Consider the following 7,677-nt stretch of genomic DNA (forward strand, 5'->3'; position numbering starts at 1 on the left):
GCATATCATGCACACATTAATCATGGCAAAAATGACCAAAAACTATTTGATGAAACAGATCTGCCAAATTTCTCACATAGCCCTCTTCCAACAGCATTTCGGGCATCAAGATGAGTTCAAATGAAAATGATGCAATGAGATGAAATGATTTACTCGTTGAGACGAACATTTTGATATGCTACACGCACGAATCAGAACTACGGATGCAGAGTTATAGCATGCCAAAGTTTGCATAAAATTAGGATTTGTAGGGAAAAAGTCAACCGTGAAGATTTGGATCTGGATCTACTGTAGCGGTTACTGTAGCAGGAGGTTGCCGGAAAACAGCTCGAAGTCGCCGAAGATCGAGGGAGAGGGCGGGCCCGCTGGAGGAGAGGTCGCCCGGGGCCGGCGACGAGGTGGCCGGTGGCGGTGGCGCGGCAGCCCGCGGCGGTGAGGTGGCGGCAGAGGAAAGCGGCCCGGTGGCGGCGCGGCGTGGTAGGCGGCGTTGCTCGCCGGCGTGGGGCGGCGACCGGCCCGGTGCGGACGGGCGGCGGAGCGCCGGCGTCCTGGGCGGCACGCAAGGCCGGGGACGAAGGCGGCGGGGTCGCGGACGGGCCGGGAGGGCACCGCCTGGGCCCCGGCGGGCCGGCTCGCGGCGGCGCGGGGGAAGTCGGCGCGGTCGGCGGCGAATCGGGCGACGACACGTGGCGGCGGATGGCGGGAACGGACACGTCCGGACGGTGGGTTTTCGTCCGGCGGCGCGAGGAGAGGGAGAGGTTAGGGTTTGCCCGAGATTTTTGGAAGGGGATCTATATATAGGCATAGAGGGAGCTAGGAAGCTCCAAATGGAGTGCGGTTTTCGGCCACACGATCATGATCGAACGCTCTAGCCGATGGGATAGGTTTTGGTGGGTTTTGGGCCAAATTTGAAGGGTGTTGGGCTGCAACACTCACGAGGCCTTCTCGGTCCCTCGGTTAACCGTTGGAGTATCAAACGAAGTCCAAATGGCACGAAACTTGACAGGCGGTCTACCGGTAGTAAACCAAGGCCGCATGACAAGTCTCGGTCCAATCCGGAAATGTTTAACCCCCACACACGAAAAGAGGTAGAAAGGGGCACCGGAGGAGATAGGAGCGCCGGAATGCAAAATGGGCAACGGGGAAAATGCTCGGATGCATGAGACGAACACGTATGCAAATGCAATGCACATGATGACATGATATGAGATGCATGACAAAGATAAAAACATACGAACACAAAAACCCGAATCCGAGGAAAATAAAATAACTTAGGCCGGAAACGGCAAGAGTTGGAGTACAAATAAAGTAAATTACATCCGGGGTGTTACAACACTCCACCACTACGAAAGGATCTCGTACCGAGATCTAGGACTGGAAAAACGCCGGGTACTCAGAACGGAGGTGATCCTCGCGTTCCCAGGTAGCTTCACGGTCGGAATGGTGTGACCACTTGACTTTGAGGAATTTGATTGACTTATTGCGAGTCTTGCGTTCAGTCTCTTCAAGAATAGCAACTGGGTGCTCACGATAAGAGAGGTCTTCTTGGAGATCAATGTCTTCGAAGTTGATGGTGCGGTCAGGGGTCTTGAAGCACTTGCGGAGCTGAGAGACATGGAACACGTCGTGCACGTTTGCAAAGTTGGAGGGAATCTCGAGTTGATAGGCGAGATCGCCTCTCTTGCTGACGATCTTGAAAGGACCCACGTATCTAGGGGCAAGCTTCCCTTTGATACCGAAGCGATGAGTACCTTTCATTGGAGAGATGCGGAGGTAAACATGGTCTCCGATATCGAAAGGCAAATCACGATGCTTACTATCAAAGTAGCTCTTCTGATGCGATTGCGCTGCTTTGAGGTTATCACGAATGACTTTGCACATCTCCTCTGCCTCTGTGATCAAGTCATTTCCAAGAAGTTGACGTTCACCAATCTTTGACCAGTTAAGAGGAGTATGACACTTCCTGCCATAGAGAATTTCAAATGGGGCCTTGCCCGAGCTTGCTTGAAAGCTGTTGTTGTAGGAGAACTCGGCATATGGAAGACAATCTTCCCACTTCATACCGAAAGAGATAACGCAAGCCCTGAGCATATCTTCAAGGATCTGATTGACACGCTCGACTTGGCCGCTACTTTGAGGATGAAAAGCTGTGCTGAAACGGATGTTGGTGCCCATGGCCTTCTGAAAAGAATCCCAAAACTTGGAGGTAAAGATGTTGCCATAGTCTGAAGATATCAGCTGCGGAATACCGTGAAGAGAGACAATCCGAGAGGTATACAGCTCCGCCAATTGAGCTGCAGTGATAGACTCTTTGATAGGCAGGAAATGAGCCACTTTAGTGAGTTTGTCGATGACAACGAATATATCATCATTGCCACGCTTGGACTTTGGAAATACTGTCACGAAGTCCATCTCAATGTGGTCAAACTTCCATTCTAGAATGGCAAGAGGTTGAAGGAGACTAGCTGGTCGTTGGTGTTCTGCCTTCACTCTTCTGCAGACATCACATTCATTCACGAACTGAGCAATCTCACGCTTCATTCGAGTCCACCAATACGCCTGTTTGAGGTCCTGGTACATCTTCATGCTCCCAGGGTGGATAGAGAGGAGAGAATTGCGAGCCTCGTTCATAATGGCTTTACGAAGGTCACCTTTAGGCACAACAATGCGATCCTCGAAGAAGAGAGTATCCTTGTCATCAAGGCGATAACACTTGTACTTGGGTTGACTCTTGGCAATCCCAATCTTCACCTTCTTCACAATAGCATCAAGAAGTTGAGCCTCACGAATCTGATCTTCCAAAGTAGGAGAGACTTGAAGGTTAGCGAGGAAACCTTGAGGAACAACTTGCAGATTGAGTTTGCGAAAGCTTCACAAAGCTCAGGTTGGTAAGGCTTGAGAATCAAACTGTTGCAGTAAGCCTTCCTGCTCAATGCGTCAGCAATTACATTGGCCTTGCCTGGAGTATATTCGATGCTCGGATTATACTCTTGAATCATTTCGACCCAACGAGTCTGCTTGAGGTTGAGATTAGGCTGAGTGAAGATGTACTTGAGACTCTTGTGGTCAGTGAAGATGTCCACTTTTCTTCCCAATAAGAGATGTCTCCAAGTCAAAAGAGCATGCACAAGTGCCGCCAACTCGAGGTCATGAGTGGGGTAGTTCTTCTCGTTGGGCTTCAACTAGCGAGAGGTATAAGCCACAACTTTCTTCTCTTGCATCAACACTACACTAAGACCTTGAAGAGAGGCATCGCAGAAGACCTCGAACGGTTTGGATTCATCAGGAGGACTCAGAACTGGAGCAGGGACTAATTTCTCTTTCAGGGTGTTGAAAGCGATGTCACATTTCGGAGACCAAACGTACTTGACGTGCTTCTGGAGAAGGTTTGAAAGAGGCTTCGTGATCTTTGAGAAGTTCTCAACAAACCTTCGACAATAGCTTGCGAGACCAAGGAAGCTGCAGAGTTGCTTCACGTTCTGAGGTGGTTCCCAATTCACAATTGCAGACACCTTCTCAGGATTCACCGCTATGCCCTTGGCAGAGATGATATGCCCAAGATAGAGAACCTCATCGAGCCAAAACTCGCACTTTGAGAACTTGGCGTAGAACTGATGTTCTCTGAGCTTATCGAGCACCAAACGCAAGTGCTTGGCATGATCTTCCTTGTTCTTGGAAAAGACCAAAATGTCATCGAGGTAGACCAAGATGAAGTCATTTGTGTAGGCGTTGAAGATTAAGTTCATCATGTGAGAGAAAGTCGGCGGAGCGTTGACGAGGCCAAAAGACATGACAGTGTATTCATATGAACCATAGCTTGTTCTGAAAGCCGTCTTGGGGATATCTTGCTCACGAATTCGAATCTGGTGATAGCCCATACGGAGATCAAGCTTAGAGAATACTTGAGCACCTTTGAGTTGTTCAAACAGCTCGTTGATGTTGGGAAGTGGGTACTTGTTCTTTATATTCTTCTTGTTCAATGGACGGTAGTCAACATAGAGTCGGTCCATTCCATCCTTCTTCTTCACAAAAAGAACTCCACAACCCCACGGAGAAGAACTAGGTCGGATGAGACCCATTCGCTCTTGAATATCGAGTTGCTTCTTCAGCTCCTTCAACTCTTCAGGTCCAAGCTTGTAAGGACGTTTGTAAACAGGTTCTGTGCCAGGCTCAAGGTCGATAACGAATTCAACTGGCCGGTGCGGAGGCATTCCTGGAAGCTCTTCTGGAAAGACGTCTTGATATTCGCAAACGACTGGAATTTGAGAGATGGCATCCAGTTCACCCTTCTCATTGAGAGAAAACAGACGACTGGTATCATCACGAGCGGCAAAGACAATTACATCCTTAGACGAATGAGTCAATTGAATCTGCTTGGCAGCACAATCAAGATGAGCCTTGTGCTTAGAAAGCCAATCCATTCCGAGAATAAGATCGATATCCAAGTTACCAAGGACCACTGGAGAGGACAGAAACTTGTAGTCGCCCAACATGATAGAGACATCGGGAGCAACCAAACTAGAAGTAAAAAGCTTGCCGGGAGAAACAACTTGCATGACTTTGGGCATAACCTCAGTATCAACATTATGCTTTGATGCAAATGGGAATGACAAGAAAGAATGCGATGCACCAGTGTCAAAAAGTACTTTTGCAGGAACATCGTTAATAGGAAGGTTACCCATGATGACATCTGACGAGTCCTCTGCTTGAGCTGCATTCATCAAGTTGACCTTGGCGTGCTTGGGGTTATGCTTGACCACAGCTGTACTTGCCGATCTCACAGGAGGAGGAGGAGGGAGACGCCTCTGATTGAAGCATTTGTTGGCATAGTGACCCTTCTGTTGGCACTTGTTGCACGTGACCTCTGAAAGCGGACGGTGATACGGAGCACTTGATCTTGGAGCTTGAGACGAAGTCTTGTTCTGAAAGCCATGGTTGGGTGGGTGGGAAGATCCACTGCCACCTTTGCTCTTCTGCTGATAAGGCTGACGGAACGGAGGAGGAGGAAGCCAATACTTCTGCTGCTTAGCCACTTGAGTTGAGGAAGAAGGAGTTGCATCTCTGACTCGCTTCTTGGAAGAATCACACTTCAGTTGAGCAGTCTCTTGCTTCATTGCCATGTTGTAAAACTCATCGTACCTCTTGGGCTCAAAGAGAACGAGAGCTAGCTGGATTTCTTCCCTGAGACCACCCCTGAACTGGTATATCATGCTCTTCTCATCAGGGACGTCTTGCTTAGCAAAACGGGCGAGCTTCTGAAACATCTTGTTGTAATCGTAAACAGACATAGAGCCTTGCTTCAGGTTCCGGAATTCCTCACGCTTGCTTTCAACCACACTCTGAGGAATATGATGAGGCTGAAGTCTTGACGGAATTCATCCTAGGTAATCACACGGCCTCCTCTGGAATCTTTGTACCACTGAAACCATTCTGCAGCTTGGTCTTTGAGTTGGAAGGAAGCGAACTTGAAAAAGTCCTCAGGCCTGACGTTACTGCACTCGAAATGCTTGCATATGTCCACGAGCCAATCATCAGCATTTGTTGCCTCAACACAATTGCTGAAGGTCTTTGGCTGGTTAGCAAGGAACTGGTTGAGTGTAGCAAACTAATTCTGATTGTTGCCATGACCCTGGTTCCCTTGGTTGCGCTCTTGAAGAAGTTGCATGATCAGTTGTGTGTTTGCATTGGTAGCGGCCATCATAGCTTGCCATGCCTCCGGAGGTGGAGGTGGTGGTGGCGGATCAGGATTCGGAGTCGTGCGCGTTGGAGGAGCCATCCTGAAGAGGTTGACATCCGTTAGCACATTGACAGACAAATATTGAAGCTGAATCAAACGGGTTGAAATTGCAACATATAGTCTTCACATCCAAACAAAATGAACGAATGCATTCCAGTTGAAATGGTCACATATCCATAAATTGAGAAGCCACTAGAATTGAGGTAGAAGAAAAACAAGGTACGGAACAAGAGCAAATACTTGGTGAGGATTACCCAATCCCAAACCAAATATCCGCGGAAGAAGAACTAGAGCTACAAGAATTCCCACCTATGAAACTCCCGAACCTTTCCGGTTATGCAATCAGGTGTTGGGGATACAGGGGAAGCATAATATCTCACCCAAATATAGCAAATCCTACATCCAGCTGTATCCATCCTTCAACACATAACCGAGAAAAACTTCAAAAATAATCTACCTCAACCTTCGAAAAGCATCCGTTATACAAGTTATGTCAATACTCCCGAACTCCCGCCCCAGTACTGGGTGGCATCGAGGTTATCTCACCAACAACTGCATAAAAGAGATTTTCGATGTCGGCGAAACTCAGGTATTCCAGAATCTCAACGACAAAATTGTGACGACAACACCTCGGAGCTCAACTCCCCGGGACACTGCCACAACCCCTAAATGACATGAGGCACCAAGAAGAATGTTCTCGTCACAAATCGATCGGAACGATTCCAAGATACCCGCGTGATCCTAAATTTTTTTAGTGAAATTTGAGAAGAGAAGAGTCAAAACTCTACGTCAGGATGCCTTACCAGAGCGATGAAGGGACTGGGGAGTAAAAAGAATTCCTAACTCTCCGATATATAATTCCTAAATTACTCAAAACATTTTTCTAGACTCAACAACGCCAACGATTCGATCAAGCAGGGGGCTCCTAAGGTCGGGGAAGGCTCTGATTACCAACTTGTAACGCCCTCGATGCGGCTATATCTCCTATGTGTCGAAGCACGACTTAGAGGAATAACCACATTGAAAGCAATGTCGCAAGTAAGGTAATCTTCACAACAACCCATGTAAATAGATAAAAGGGGAAAAGGTACATAGTTGGCTTACACTCGCCACGTCACACAAATACATGAATAACATTACAATCATCCAATACACTCATGGTCCTACTACGGCACCAAAATAAAAGATCAACCCCCACATGCGACAAAGTCCACGATCGCCCCAACTGGGCACCACTACTGATCATCTGGGAAAGACACATAGTAACGACGAGAGTCTTCATCGAACTCCCACTTGAGCTCAAGCGCATCATCTGGAACGGTATCATCGGTCCCTGCATCTGGTTTTGGAAGTAAACTGTGAGTCACGGGGAGTCAGCAATCTCACACCCTCGCGATCAAGACTATTTAAGCTTATAGGTAAGGCAAGGTAATATGTGGAGCTGCAGCAAGCGACTAGCATATATGGTGGCTAACCTGTTCGCAAAAGAGAGCGAGAAGAGAAGGCAAAAGCACGGTCGAACAAACTATGATCAAGAAGTGATCCTAGAACAACCAACGTCAAACATTACTCCAACACCGTGTTCACTTCCCGGACTCCGCCGAGAAGAGACCATCACGGTTACACACGCGGTTGATTCATTTTAATTAAGTTAAGTTTCAAGTTATCTACAACCGTACATTAACAAATTCCCATCTGCCCATAACCGCGGGCCCGGCTTTCGAAAGTTCAAATCCCTGCAGGGGAGTCCAACTTAGCCCATCACAAGCTCTCATGGTCAACGAAGGATATTCCGTCTCCCGAGACATTCCGATCAGACTCGGCATCTCGGTTTTACAAGACATCCTCGACAATGGTAAAACAAGTCCAGCAACACCGCTCGAATGTGCCGACAAATCCCGATAGGAGCTGCACATATCTCGTTCTCAGGGCACACTCAG

Source organism: Triticum urartu, chromosome 4 (genome assembly GCF_003073215.2).
Source record: "Triticum urartu cultivar G1812 chromosome 4, Tu2.1, whole genome shotgun sequence".
Taxonomy (NCBI): Eukaryota; Viridiplantae; Streptophyta; class Magnoliopsida; order Poales; family Poaceae; genus Triticum; species Triticum urartu.